General features: G+C 31.6%; 1 protein-coding gene across 1 annotated transcript in view; it reads right to left on the reverse strand.

Annotated features, from left to right (window-relative positions):
- LOC127731104 (calcitonin gene-related peptide type 1 receptor-like) overlaps positions 1-16,688 on the reverse strand; it is a 50,094-nt gene extending 33,406 nt beyond the window's left edge. The window contains exon 1 of the mRNA XM_052239972.1: positions 16,515-16,688. The gene's annotated coding sequence lies outside the window, so the exon portion shown is untranslated. The remainder of the gene's footprint in view (positions 1-16,514) is intronic.
- Positions 16,689-17,024: the final 336 nt, after the last annotated feature.

Genomic DNA, 17,024 nt, shown 5'->3' on the forward strand with positions numbered 1-17,024 from the left:
TAAAAGAGTTTATTGCAGAATATGGATATCAAGTACCGGGGGAAATTGTTTACTGTATTATATCACATATATAAATGATCAATTGTGTTTTAATCCTTCATGTTTGCTGAATTTATTGGCTTTTTGGAAATGTTTTTTTTCGTATTAATTTTGATGTTAATTTGTTGAGCCTTCTACGTTTGGGTCTTATTTACAGAATTAAGCTGTTTCATTTACTTTTTTTCTGGCTTTAAAATATGTGCATATTATCAACTTGTGTTATTCTATAAATTGAGCTTATTTATTATGTTGCTACACATGCTACACATGTAATCAATAAATAAATACAAAAAAATCCTTGGTTCTTTTTTATAACTCTTTGTTTGCTTATAATCATTAATTATTCTTCAAGACCAGAGGAGAAAAGATGTCAAGGGGAAAATGACAAATCAAAAGGAGAATTTAAAAACAGAAAACACCATATACAAAAAACACTCGACAAAACAAACAAGAGTTAACAAAAACCACAAAAAAACCTAAAAATAAAGCAACACGAACCTCACCAAAATCAATTGATGAACTCTGGTGCTCCGAAAGGATACAATTTCTGCCCCACTAATTCAAGTTACACTAACAATTGGGTGTACACGTTGGGAAATGGAATAAACAAACGTAAATCAGAATCTTTTTTAATACTGGTCATAATCTTGTCATTTCTGTTTATCAAACAGCTCACATGTATGATCTTTTAATGTCGATAATGATATAAACCGTGTAATAAAAGAAAGAAAATTAACATTTGCTAAGGGTCTAGTTGTTGCTGTTCATTCTCGAACAGATTATATACAAATGAGTACATATCATTAGTAAGGCACTTTAACGTATGTAGCGTTAGATGTGCAAACCTCAAAATACGCAAAGGGGGGGAGGGGGGGGGGGGCGGCAGAAAATTCGACATTCTAGCATGAGTCCCTTAAAACAATTTATCTACGATTCTGTTTTTATTTTTCTTTTCGCGAAATCACATCAATAAATAATTTAAGTAGGAATTACGAGAACACGTGAAAAAGAGGTATGTAGAATTTTGCAAGTTGACACTTTTCGATTAAATTGTTTGGGCTTTTCTAAATTATTTGACTTATTTTGCATCTTTTAAAATGAGATGTGCATATTATTCTTTCAAGAAGGATTTATGAATGATGCTCTGGGTGTTAAAAAGAGGAAGGGGTAGCGGCTTCATTTCATTATTCCTTTCTTTATTTTATTGTCTATGCTTTCCTTTTTGTTTGCCAATTTTTCGCGTCCTCTAAACTCCATCCAGACCCTCATATATACGCTTCAATTGCTTTCATGTCAATATTAATTTTCCTTACATTTTTGCTTTCGTTTATGTGCTAGCTTCATACATTTAGACTTTATTTGTTAGGGTTCCATGGTGTGCAGATGGATATTGTTGAAGGCAGTCCGGTAACATGTAGTTAATTATACTGTTGTTCTCTGTTTTTTTTTGGTGGCTGGTTGGCTCATTATACAAAACCTCCCTATTTGTATACTTACTTCATTTTGTAGTATTTCCTACCATTGAGCTGATAAAATGACCACAGGTATTTTTTATACATTACACAATAAGTATAACAGATTAAATAAAATGATGCAGTTGTTTTCTCTAAATAGAGACTATTATTCTGTCCACAAAACAGTTTGAGGAGCAATTATAATATCTAAAATGTACCATAAAAATCGCACACAACATTCAGTCATTTAAATGAACGTTGTATTGAGGTGGGTTGTGAATATTGGGTGTATGTTCGATTTGTCGTCAATGTTCGATTATTTTTCAGTTGTAAGTACTGTGGTCAATATTAACCAACTAATTCAATCATTTTCAGACGGTTCGGTATGTAATGAATAGCTAATCAAAATAATAGTTTTGTGCACAGTTAGGTGTTAAACGAAATAATTGCTCCTAATATAAGATAATGATTAATTACAAGGTGACAGAATCGATTGATAGACTGGAGTACATTTTTGGTTTTCATGTTATATCTCTTGATCAATATTTCCATCATTTATCAAACTTGAAAATGCTCATGGGAAAGAACAACACTCATGTAGATGACTTGGGTTAAAGGTCATGGTCACAATCGCTTTTTTCTATGATAATTTAAAATAAATTGTCAGCAAACTTTACAGTTTTCATCACCAAAAACTCTTAATTAATATTCCCTGGCCCAAACATATGTTTCTCCAACTATTGATCCATTAAAATCGCAACTCGGCTTATGTTCCTATGGTACAGCCGGACATTTTGGTACATATCAATTTCACTGTAAATGTATAAAGTTGAAAACCGTAATTTTAGTACAGATGAATATCGTATAGTTATTGATAGCATGTCTGAAATAAAGTTAATCTTATCTGGTTTTATCTCCGAGGTTTTGAAGTATCAAAACATGGATAACTTTCATACAATGCAATGATTTGTTTGTCAACATTATTGAATTCTGGTATTGTTCTCTTCCTGTTAAGGTTTAACTTATCTAGAATATTAAATTGGCCATATCTCACACGGACCTTATTATGAGTTTGTCCGGAATAGTTAACGTTTACACTTGACGATGGTTAGCGATAAATAATGACCATAATTTAAAATGGAAAATAGAACCTTGGAAAAATGTTCAAATAAATTAGGCGATATAATTTTTGATTGAATATTTTCGTTGTGTTAGCTGTAAATAATTTAATCTTACCTTTTATTTATTTAAGTAATTCTACAGATTATCACATGTAGCAATTTGAATGATTATTTGAACAGTTTGTGGTGGACTATATCACTATAACAAGAATTAAAATGACGTACGTTTTGACACTAAAATATAGGTCTCCCTCCGTTCCTATTGTCTAATTAACAAAGTATGGTAAACCTAAATGTGTCTGATTTAACGGTACAATAATAGTTCATTCTGCGAAGGAATAACTAGTAAACAAAGTTTACCGACCTCTTCTTATTTTCAGATGAGTCGGAGTTCCTTCAGACACTTGTCAAAAACAAGAAGCCAGATCATTTAATTTCACATTCACATATATTGATGATGTTCTTTCCATTAACAATCAAAATTTTTCTGATTGGATTCTATTAATATATCCTCCAGAACTAGAAATTAAAGAAACAACAGACACGGCTTCCTTCGCCTCATTTTAGACTTATACCTCGAATTTGACATAAGCGGTCGTCTCAGTACCAGAATCTATTATAAATTCCCCCCGCCTTTGTAGCAATATACCAACTTCACCTGCATATGGGATATATATTTCCAAACTCATTATTCGGTATTCAAGAGCATGCAGCTGCTACTCAGACTTTATAAAACGTCACAAGTGTCTGAGCACAAAGTTGATGAACCAGGGTTATGTCAAAGAACATCTCGTCGTTTTCCTAAAAAAGTTCATCGGAAATACCAAGACCTTGTTGATAAATATTCCGTAACAACTTCACAAATAATACATGATGGTCTTGAAGTATAAATTATAGGTACTGACGTTGTTTATGATCTTACGTGTTATATTGGTTTTTTTTTATTTGTCTTTGTATATTTTTACCTTTACTGTTTAGTCCATTTTTGGTAATATCCTTTTGGCGTGGCTCGGTATTTATACACCCCGCCATTGTGTTATTGTACTATTGTCATTTTCTGTATTCTTGTTTTTCATTTGTGCTTATGTGATTTATCTGTAGAGTGTCTATATGCCATTTTGTTTTTCTTTGTTGACATAGTTGTTTGTTTTCTATAGTGATTAAGATTATAACACAATGTTGACTGCTGTACCCCAATTTTTGACATTTTTTACCTATTATGTCTGTTCGTTTTGCTCACACATTGTTGTCAATATATTGGAATTCTATGCGACTGTCATACAAGTGAGAGGTTATACAACCAGGTTTTACCCACCATTTTCTACATTAGGAAATGTCTGTACCAAGTCAGGAATATGACATTTGTTTTCCATTCGTTTGATGTGTATGAGCGTTTGAATTTGCCATTTGATAAGGGACCTTCCGTTTTGAATTTTCCTTGGAGTTTGGTATTTTTTTTTTTTTTTTACTTTTTGTTACATATAAATGTAGAATGCATATGGTTTTATGTTGACATACCTCCCGTTTGTGATAATTGCATGTCCATGTATTGCAATTGTGTCAGCCTTGATCGATAAAACTAAATGTGTTGCATGTATACTGACATAAAGTAAGTCTGGCAAAGATCGCATCATTCAAAATTTAATGTAAACTGTTTGAAATGTTATGTCACATACGTTCCCAAAGTGTTAACTAACACATTTACTGCTCTGCTGCATTCTATGTCAATTCAAATATCAATATCATCAACAATTAAAATAAGAGACACACTGCATGTCTATACCAAGTAAGGAATATGGCAGTTTTTGTTTCCACTAGTTCCGTTGATTGATAGCGTTTGATTTTGTCAGTTTTTATGGACTTCCCCTTTTTGAAATTGCCTTGGAGTTCAATATTTTTGTTATACTTTTTTCTATATAAAGCTTCGTTTCTAAAGTGTAGAAACGTTTCAGCAATTTTTCTCAAAAACAGAGAAGACTCAAGATTTATTAAATCAATCTGAAAAGATTAATATTTTAAAAGGTGCAAATCTGCACATGCTATGCAATGTTTATGTCAGTACTATGCTGACGATTTATTCAATAAAGCTTCTATGAGTATTGAAATAGGAGAGCTGAAATGAAGGAAGCTATAAAGTCAATAAATAACTACTTATCTACTAAATGAATAAATAACAGTGTTGTCATATAACCTCGATTAATAAATATAAATTAAGAAAAACAATTAAACAAAAACAAAACTACAATTCATACTTAAGTCATATCTACAAAAAGCTACTCTTATCGTTTATCTAGTCGGTTTTACTTCATACTCAGTCCCACATAAAATGTAACTTTTATTACTCCATCAAGAATTTTAACTGGAAATATATAAAAGAAAAATATGACAAGCAATCATCGTATTGATGTGTAGAACCAATTGATAAAATACTTATCAGTTCACCTCCTCCCGATTTTAATACGAAAAGCATGACTTTTAATACCATTCTTATCTTATAGCGATAAAATACTAATAGCTATACCACTATAATTCTTAAATCATTTATCAATATTAAGTACCCTTTTCTGTTCACTTTTCTTTCAAAGTAGAATATCTTTAAAACGTCATGTTTGTCGGGGTAATAAAGGAATAATTACGAAAATCTTTGTATTTGTCACTTCTCAATAATTAGAAAAAAAACCAAAGACTTCCTACTAATATATGTATGTATGAGATACACCTTGAGGCGTTAGCTCGAATGGGTGTATCTTTACACCAAGATAATATTGTCAATGCAGAAATTTCGTTTTTAATAATTTAGGAGGGGGTCCTTCAGCGATTTGACCATATGTTACTGAGACGCATGATGAATGCAGGGTATCTAATTTCATTTAACGACATATTGGTTTAAATAGCAATACTAGGAATTTTAACCGTAAATGATAACTTTTTTAAGGATTCAGTTAAAAGCTTACAAATAGTATAGGCTCACGTTTTATCTTTATAATTGCATCTATTGTATTGTCGTTCATTGACTCAACAGTGTTAACAAGGCCCACTTCTGACAAGTTAATGGCATTTATCCAATCAGCCTTGTTAGTAAGCAATCTCGGTCAAGTTATAATGACCATATATAAAGTCATATAATAATGCCTCTCAATCCATTACTTCGGAGGTTCTACTCAAAGAAAACAAACATGGAACTTGGAAAAAAATGTTATTCAATATGATAATAGACTGCTAACTGATTCGATAAATTCGTTTTCCTACCAATGATTATATATGATATAATATTAAAGATTGATGAAAATATGAGACATCACAGAAACGTGCGAAATACCAACAACACATTATTTTACAATGAAGAGCCCTAAAAAATAAAAATAAATCAATCGAAAAGAAAAATCATTAGAGGTATATTGAAAAAATACACAGGTAAAACAGCCTTATGTTGCTTCCTTCAGAATGCAAAGGTAAGATGGCATATACACGAACAACAGCTTTGAATAAGTAATTATAAAACGCAACACTGTTCTTATTTATAAATAATGTTATGACGGAAGCATTTTTAAATTTTGAACTTATATATGCCGGGGGAAACAACATGCCATTTAGAAATCTCAATTGTTCGTCTGTTTACGGATATATATCGTCTTTAAGCAAACTTTGTCCATTCAAAAAATGGAACTTTGCACTTAAAGGTCAAAGCACTGGCATATAAACAATCTTTATCATTAGAAGACATGTGAATATGTTGTTAAAGAATTCAAAAATAAGGCTGTTAATTTATATTTCCTGGATACGGATACGGTTGTCAACTTTTTACTATGGAAACTTATAGTTAATCTTCTGTGAAGATTAAAGAACGATGCATGTCTTAAGATAAAGAGGAAAGATTTACTTTGCACTTCATGTCATAACTGAGTACACTGTGGTAACGAGACATTTAATTAGCGAATACAGGTACTTGTTCACTAAAATACAATACTACGAAATATCAAAAGGATGACTTCAGATTTAAAATATCATGCTTACAATTAATTCTATATTTGAAATTTTATTCAAGATTTGGAATTCAATATCCGTCATAACCGCTCGAAAGAAATTTTGTTTAGCTACAAAATTTTAACAGCCGATGGAAGATCATTTTACGAATAGGATTATTTTAGAAATTTCAAAACAATGCACTGCTAAAAAGATATCTCAGTTTCGGAAATTATCCATAAAGGCTTTGATTAATCTTTTTTTCTTAATTGACTGATAGATTGATGTACACGTTTCAACCAGCTGTAAATATATATAACGTGCATATTCTTTACAATAACACGTCATGATATGAATGAACTGTCACTTTGAACAGGACAATGTGTCTCCAATTTAGCTGACCATTCTTGTTTACTGCTTTTATACGCTTATTGGGAATTCGGGAAATCAGCAGGTAGAATGTATTAATTGTAGAATTATAAAGTTTCAACCGGCGATAGCACCCAAGACTACAAAATTGTGGCAACCGCGCTTCAACGACATCCTTGATGTAGTTATTTTTTATCAATGTAACAAACTAGACTGAAATTAACTTATTTACGGAGAAAAACAATATGGTATGGGTTTTGCTCACTGTTGAAGACCATATGGTTACTTATAGTTGATTTAAGCTCTTCATTTCGGACTCTGTTAGATGTAAAAATTTCCTCTGAATTGGTATTTTGGATGTTAATTATATCAAATTCGCGTATTTAGATGAAGAATGCTTCTTTCAAACTCGGTACACAAATTTTAGAACAGACACATTTCATTCTTGAAATTAGGGTTTTGAATTCGAGTTTTGAATATGGATCATTCTTGATTCAAAAATTAGCAGTCAATCAATCTTAAAGTTAAACTGAAAATAAATGACGTGTTAAACACCTTCACTGTCTTACCGACTATTAAAATAAAATTAAAAATCTACTTAAAACTCTATCTAGACGATTTATTGAGACCACTGCCGTATTAATACACATCGTATAATTCTAAGTGACAATGGTCCCTCAACAAGCTCACATCTGATCTCGCTTGTCAGTCGTGACAATGGTCCCTCAACAAGCTTACATCTGATCTCGCTTGTCAGTCGTGACAATGGTCCTTCAACAAGCTTACAACTGACATCGCTTGTCAGTCCAGTCAGGGGTGTTACTTGAACATGTATTTTTTTATTACATATAATGGTCATTTTTTGAAAAATTACTCAATGGAGTCATTTAAATTTTCAAAAGAAGCATAGAGTACATGAGTTTTTATGAGGTTTGTGAAATTTTACTTTGTTTTATTACTTAAAATTAAGAATTAACCAAAATTGAAAGGAGTCTATAGATAATAGGTTACTTTAAAAATAATGACAAAAATATTACTTCTACAAGTTGATATATACATATGTACATCTAAGAAATTATCTATAATTACAATTATATAAGGATCATATGAAATTGTTTTGAGTTACAAATTATAAACAACTTCAAGTCTGAATAAAATAACAATTTTCCATCTTTTTATATCTATCTACCTTCAAAATTTCTAAGGAAAATGACATTGAATAGTCCCAAAAGACCAATCTATGACCCGAAAGCGTCAATATTAAATTAAGTGCGTCTGGAAAGTAATTATAGTGTTTCCGGATGATTAGTATTTATTCTTCATGGGAAAATAAACCAGATTACTGCGAACATTAGTGAAATATTTATGAATGAACACCTTTGTAAATGAAATTTACAAAAGTAACTTATATAAGTTATATTTACAAGAGCTACGTTTTCAACGTTATATCTTTATAGGTATTTTTGAAAGTTACTTGTACTTTCAGTTTTGAATTTTCCTTGGAGTTCGGTATTTTTGTTATTTTACTTTACACTCATAAATCACACAAAATTTAAAAAAATACTAGAATGTAAATAAACAAAGAAAACAAATAATAAAAGGAATTTTGTAGAGTTGTGTCAATGATTTAGCAACCCAACGACAAAAAGTCGAGTCTCTAAAATTGTGAATAAATTTATAAAACACAAGTACTATCTTTAAAAAAAAACATATCATATATCTTTTTTTTTTTGGTTTTTGTTCAATTTCGTAATTTCGTCCAATCAGAGTAAAGATTTACGGCATCATGCATGCCGTTACCATAGTTAAGCGTCCTGTAAAAATAGGTCACAAACCGAAATTAATACTGACTGCGTCAGTAAAAAAAAGAAAAAAATATTATCAAAGATCTGGTATGAACGCCAAGGTCTTCAAATAACCAAGAGCATTAAGATAAATATGACATTATACAACAACTAACGAGGTTTCTGACTAGAGGCAGGCACTTAAATATGTAGCGAGAATATACTGAATAAAGATCTCACCTCTTTTAATCTTGACTAGCAGACAAACAAACGGTACATAAAAGACCATACAATAATTATCAGTACTGGCTAAGCACTTTGTTGTAAAATAATGTTATAATAGATAGCAAAATCAAGCTCAAAGTACTAAACACTAAACCAAAAATGAAATTGATTGTTGCACTGAAGAGAAAATTCATGCAGCAATAGAGAAACACCATTTATCTTGTTAAAAGATATAATCATATAATAAGTAATTGAAAAACAAATGCACCAGATGAGGATTTGTTTTACAGATATTTTTTGTCCCCTTATTGAATCCTCCCCTTGCTTGGTTTAACTAAAACTTTAATACGACAATTGCTGCCACGCTGTAACTTATTTCAGTGTATATCTTTTAAATGCTTCATTTTTAAGCCAATCCAAATACATATTTATTGAAGATTAGTTAAATAGCATGAAGTTGCGAAACATATTAAATGCTGTCAGCGTATAACTGATATTATTTTTTTTTTATTAAAATATTTTAGAAGTCCTGTCTGGTTTATTAAGAATAGATCTTTAATAAAGTAAACATACCTACAATAAACAAAACAGTTTCGTTACTGAATATTAACTTATGAAAGTAAATTAATCAGAGGAGAGTCGCCGTATGTGTCATTGAAATCCCGATAAAACGCGGTTTCGTCACAATAAAAAGTATTAAACCATGGGAAACATGAGTCACATGGGACAAATGTATTTGCAAATTCACAAAAGGTATTCATATAATTTAAACAGGATTTTTTTTCAGAAAATATACTGGTAATCATATGACATAAAATATTCTGGATGCCTTAAAATTAACTATCAAAATAGGGTATGAACTCAAAAAAGACCGAGAATTAATGCAAATATTTTGATGAATTATTATACTATTATGTATGAATGTAGGCACCAGTCGGCTTTTTCATCATAATATTTCTGAAAAATAAAAATGATAAGTCTTGTCATGGGTTAAAGTTATTTGTGAAATATTATCCTTACGGTGCAAGTATCGTTAAGATATTTCGATAGCATTTTATCCAGTACTATTTATATATTTCTATAGCTGTCATTCCAGTAATATTTATATATTTCGATAGCAGTCAAACCAGTACTGTTCAGATATATTCTGCTAGCATTCAATCGGTACTGTTTGGATATTTCGAAAGCAGTCATTCCAGCACTGTTTATATATTTCGATAGCAGTCAATTAAGTATGGTTTAGATATTCAGCTAGCATTCAATCGGCACTGTTTGGATATTTCGAAAGCAGTCATTCAATCACCGTTTAGTATTTTCGATAGCAGTCAATTAAGTACAGTTTAGATATTCTGCCAGCATTCAATCGGTGCTGTTTATATATTTCGATATGTGTCGTTCCAATACTGTTTAGATATTTCGATAGCAATTGATCTGGTACTATTTAGATATTTCAATATCAATCCATCCAATACTCTTTAGATATTTTGATAGCTGTCATTCCAGTACTGTTTAGATATTTTGATAGCTGTCAATTTAATACTGTCTAGATATTTCGATAGCAATCCATACAACACAGCTAATTTATTTCGATAGCTGTCATTCTAGCACTGTTTATATATATTTCGATAGCAATCCATCCAATACTGTTTAGATAATTCGATAGCAATCCATCCAATACTGTTTAAATATTTCGATAGAAATCCATCCAATACTGTTTAGATATTTCGATAGCAATCCATCCAATACTGTTTAGATATTTCGATAACTGGCATTCCAGTACTGTTTAGATATTTCGATTGCAATCCATCCAATACTGTTCATATATTTCGATAGCTGTCATTCCAGTAATCTGTAGGTATTTCAATAACAATCCATCCGGTACTGTTCAGACATTTCGATAGCTGTCATTCCAGTGCTGTTTATATATTTCGATAGCAATTCGTCCAATACTGTTTAGATATTTCGATAGCTATTCGTCCAATACTGTTCATATATCTCGATGGCTGTCATTCCAGTACTGTTTGTATATTTCGCTAGCTGTCAATTAAGTTCCGTTTAGACATTTCGATAGTGTGTGAATAAACTTTAAGGGTGATTTCGGCAATAATGACCCAAATAACCAAGAAGAACCCTAGAAGGTTATTAGTAGCTTCAGACTCCGTACTATTCTTCGGTTAATATTTAATTGTATGACATAAGATTGAGAATGGAAATGGGGAATATGTCAAAGAGACATCAACCCGACCAAAGAGAAGAAAACAGTCGAAGGCCACCAATGGGTCTTCAACACAGCGCTTATAACTGTCGAAGAGTTTGGACCAAAACTTTTTTTTATCTCTTTACATTTTGGTGTATACATCACCATAAGACGACGTGTTGTGTATATCACCTTCATGTGACCTTGACATTTGAACTCGTAGTCAGAAAAGTTGATGGTGGGATGGTCGTGTCCCTGGAAGACGTGTCTTGCCCCTTTCATATCGTTAATTATCAAATATTTTGAAAATTATTGTCATGTCAAAACCTTAAAAATGCAATGTGGATTTTTGCTTCGGGAAATGCTCCCGCCCCTCCTCAAAACGTAAATTGTTTAACATATCACAAACTGTTAAGATTCCCAACTACATAAATGAAACAATTAGAATGAAGTTTTAATAATCTGAAAGAATTTCAAGGATCACCACCAATGGTTATCTTTAGTTATAGAACGTCTGATTGGAGTAAAAAATCCATACTAAACCATAAAGATAGCGCTTATAACTGTCGAAGAGTTTGGACTCAAATCGTAAATTTCAACGGTTTTAATTTGTTAAATGACAAACGAGGTTGTATTCCTCTATCATTACAAAGCTATCAATCGTTTCACGTGTGATAATGAATTCAATATGAAGATTTCTCTAGATTAGGATATAATTGTATAGAATTCTAATGACGATAGGAATTTGAATACAGATTTATCTTTGTTTTTGAAAGTGCAGCCTTTTCACGACGGCTTTAAAGCAAATGACGTTACAACATGCAAACATAATTGTATATATAGAATTTATAGAATGTCACACTAGTTAAGACACATTCCAATAAAAATGGTTATTTGATTATTTCTGTTATACCAAAACGTGAACATGGACTGTGAATCCCCACATCGATTATCTTTTCCTTCATCTTCTGCAACTTACGTGAATTTGGGAGACACAAAAACTAAATAATCGTTATAAAAATAAGAATATGTGGTATTACTGCCAACTCTCCATCAGAGACCAAATAACGTAGAAGTTAGCATGCAACTATATGTCACCGTATGGCCTTCAACAACGAGCAAAAACATATACCACACGCTATAAAAGGCTCCCAAATGATAAATTCAAAACATTTTAAACGAAAAAACTAACGGTCTGATTTATATACAAAACCATAAACGAAAAACAAATATAATGCACTGCCACTGAACCACAGGTCCCTTACTAGGGACAGACACAGACAGAATATGGCTGGTTAAGGATGTTTGCGGGTCCAAAACCCTCCCTTAACCTGGGACAGTGGTGCGACAGCACAAGACAAGAAAAACTGTACAAAATAATAAACGAAAACAAATATGATATACAGCAACAAAAGACAACCACTGAATTATTAGCTCTTTATAAAGGACATGCACACACAGAATGTGGCGGTGTTTAACATGCGTGTGGGTCTCAAACCCTCCCATAACCTGGGACATTCTGTGAACATCTCGCTGTACTTGGAATGGAAAATTTAGAATTTCCTCCATTTTTAAATTATTAGTGAGAACTAAAGAGCCACTTTTTCATTAGATAATTCCAAACAAAACTAAATAAGAAATATAATTGGTGTTGTTAAAAATCAAAGTCCCAAGACAATGCTATCGTAGCACTTCAGTGTTTGTTACCATGACATTCCCAATGTCAATCGTTATCGTAGCACTACAATGTTTGTTACCATGACATTCCCAATGTCAGTCGTTATCGTAGCACTACAATGTTTGTTACCATGACATTCCCAATGTCAATTGTTATCGTAGCACTACAATGTTTGTTACCATGACATTCCCAATGTCAATTGTTATCGTAGCACTACAATGTTTGTTACCATGACATTCCCAATGTCAATTGTTATCGTAGCACTACAATGTTTGTTACCATGACATTCCCAATGTCAGTCGTTATCGTAGCACTACAATGTTGATTACCATGACATTCCCAATGTCAGTCGTTATCGTTAACACTATGTTATACTGTTTGAAAAGTCAAGTTGAATCATAACAGAAAGCGCTCAAGGAAATTATTAAAAAAAACTTTTTTTATATGGCACGATTTGTTCTTAAATAATTTAACACTATTTACCGCTGGCTGGGACATCGTATTAGACATTCCGTGACTGAATTGAATTTAGGATTCGTATTGTTGTATGTGAAGACGCGGAGTGAATTAGGTGGACAGTTTTCTCTGCTTACAATACCTTTCTGTATGAACTCGTCTTTGTTTTCTTTCTTGGTTTCTTGCTGTCATGTTTTTTACCATGAGCAGCTGGACGGGTCTGAGAGTGTAGCAGATCCTTCTGTAAAACCCAATTTTTCATTAGGTTTAAAAGGGGTGCATGTTTTTAACTTGTAATCCCCCAAATTTCTCAAGATAGTGCAGAGATATTATAATAGTTATTTCTGTCCATAATATTTTTGTCGTTTTTGTTTAAGATTGTATGTATTCTCATAATTGTTTGCTAGGTCTCTGTATTGTTCGCTAGCTCGGAAAAAAACGTGATTGTTTTATGTGATATTGTGGTTTTTAGTTATGCCTCCTAATTGTTCTCTAGCTAACTGTTCGCTATAATTGTTCGCCAGCTTGAGTCAAGTGTCCATTATTACAGCGGATGACCGTGAGGGCATTCCGGTGTTATGTTGCCACAGACATTTCTACCCACGTGACTTGCGTTTTTGACTGACAACCGAACGTATTTCGTATAATTACGCGGCTATTATCGAGTGCAAAATAACATTCCTTATCGCTTGTTATATATTAATTTCATCAATAAATATTCATGAAAATAAATTTTTAAGAACAAAGATAAATGATATGAAAATGTTTTGTCGTGAAAATATATATATCAATAACAAATCAAGAATACCGAAAATTTGTGTTATCTCAAGAACGTTTTGCAACAAACGCGGGAAAATATGAATGCCTACTCAAATCCAATCTATTAGAAAAACGAATTATTACAGAAGAGTGTCCACCATGCACTTGCACTGCACTATCATTAGAACAGTAGAATAGAATGATATACAAATGGATGAAAATTATATATAACTGTTATACAAATATTAATATAATATATAACAACAAACCAGAGTATATACTGATAAACAAATGATTATATCACTACAATATAATAGTTATTACGGTGAGGTTGAATTCCCTGTCATTTATTTATCATCCACACACGAACTTGTCTCAGAAAAAAATATATCTATGTACCTTAACCTAACTTTCAGGTATAGAATCTCTATACCTGAAAGTTAGGTTAAGGTATTATCTCTAAGACGTGATTTTTTTTCTGAGACAAGTGCTTGTGACCATCCACCAGAACTTTCGGTCATCCGATGTTCAGTACTTCAGCACTTTGATTAATTATACCTTGTTCATATCATTGCACCTTTAACAACGGGATTATATAGTAATCAATATGTCCGTCCGCCGTCACATATTTTCTGAAACGCCTCCTTAGCTTGAAAGAATTGTTTCCCGTATAAAAATTGAAGATTTTATACCATTTAACACCCTCTTCCGTGCTTAACAGATTTGCGCTCGACAATTAATGTCTAGGATTTATGTAGGTTATCACGCTTACTTGTTTACTTGCATTACATTAAGCTCTGAATTTATAGTCATGATTGAGCGATATAATTTATCATTTACAAATGTAGGGTTATTTATGAAAATGGAATACATACCAAGAAAAGTGATTTTGCATGTGCTCGTAGAGGAAGCCAAATACAGAATTACTTGTATATAATAGTATGTACATTCACTTAACTATATTTGTACATACTATTATGGATCCAGGATTTTGAAAGGGGGGGGGCAAACTAGGTTTGGCCGTGGAACCGGTAAAAAAATCTGTAGGTCCATAAGGAAATCCGAAAATCATGTTTTTCCCAACTAACTAAACATAGAAAACTATAAGAGGATAGAAACTTCAGTTTGTATACTAATCTTAGAGCAGAGAGCCAGATAGACTGATTTGATCGGAAAAAAAGACTGAGAAGCGACACACAAAACCAGGTTTCTTCTGAATCATTTAGTATTATTGATAACATATTATACGAACTTCGTCTATCCAACGGTACCGCATTCAGACATACAACAACAATTCCGGAAGAAGTAACTAGATAGTGTTAAATAGGAACTGATATGATGTTTGTCTATTAAGAAGTACAATCTATACCATATTGTTTATCTTTTAATTACTAGAACCCTCTTGATACGTAGTTTTAGATTATTCAACATCAACAAATTATTTACTTATTGCAATTGATAATTTTTACATCAGTTACCAAGGATAAATAAGAGAACCCATGTTTCAAATATACTAAGATATAAATGACACTACTTGTTTTAATTTTTTCAACAGAAATGATATTTTTTCTTTGTTATATTCATTTATATCGAAATAAACACTCTTCACATTCATCTGACTATATGTTCACCTCTATATGTCTTTGTTTTTTCGTTTTGTTTGCTTGCTGCTTCAACATACTTCACGCATTTAATTTATATTTTGAATAAAATAGTTAACTTTTATATATAATTGGCATCACAACTGATAACTGTATGCAAGAAAAAAAAAAACGCAAAATCCTTTGGTATATAAGAGGTAGAAGATACAAAGCGAATATTCAAAACTCGTAAGTCAAAGGAAAAATGGCGACAAAAAAAAACTGCAACTTTTACTGATAAGGTCTCAATATATTACCCGTATTTTTAGCTAAGATTTCAAAGCTTACCCCAATGTATCACTTAGAAAAAAATGACTAGGTAAGAAATTGGTTTAAACATTTTTTAGTTGTTGTTGTGTAAAATTTACGTATCAAAACAGGGCAATGTTCATGAACTTTGGGAGACAAAATAAATATAGTGTATACGTAGCGAGCGTATGCATTGACAAACATATTTTGGGCATTATTTTTGTTATAACAAATATATTATTTCACAATATTTAGTTTGTCGAACCCAGCGCTCTATTTTTGCATATTGAGGATTTAAATTTTAATGCTTAATTAGAAAAGCACGTAAAAAACACATAATTATGCATCAACTTAAAACACTTTTCATCTTGAAATAATGAACTTAATATTGGGGACAAACAGAACCCTAACCACGCTTACTCCTTTCAAAAAAATATCTAGAACTAATTTTTATGTATAATGAATGTAGAACAAAAATAGTTTAAACTAAACTGAAACACAGTTTTAAAAAAAATGTATTTTTATTAAAAAAAAAATAAACGTTTAATTCTTCTAACAATTGAAAAATTAAAAGGATTACCTTGACTCTGTGTACAGTTCAGTTAGTTCATACAACGCAGCTATCCAACAAGTAAATGAAGCAACAGAAATAGAAATCACAGTGTCGAATTTATCAATCACTTTATAGCATGTTCATGAAACTATAAAATCATCAAAAGAAACTTTTCCAGTTAGCGATTAAGCTTTGTATAGGCGTGTTTATAACTGTCTTTCATCGACAGAGAAGCTTTCATAGATATCAATACTATAGCGTACATAAGGTAAGTCCCATTGATTTATACAGAACATATTTTAGTTTGAACATAAGGCAATCAGGAACGAGTGAGATAGGACAATTCATGTATATATTGAAAGATCTGTCAATTTTTATACTTTCTTATCCTTCATTTTATATCGCACGATCCATACTATCAATTAAAGTAATTCAAATATTTTCCCCCATTTTATCAATTTAAAGATTTTTTATGACAATTTGTACCACACTATATATATAACATGTAAAATACACGTTGTATACTTCATTCCTTAC

The sequence above is a fragment of the Mytilus californianus genome, unplaced genomic scaffold (genome assembly GCF_021869535.1).
Source record: "Mytilus californianus isolate M0D057914Y unplaced genomic scaffold, xbMytCali1.0.p SCAF_2, whole genome shotgun sequence".
NCBI lineage: Eukaryota > Metazoa > Mollusca > Bivalvia > Mytilida > Mytilidae > Mytilus > Mytilus californianus.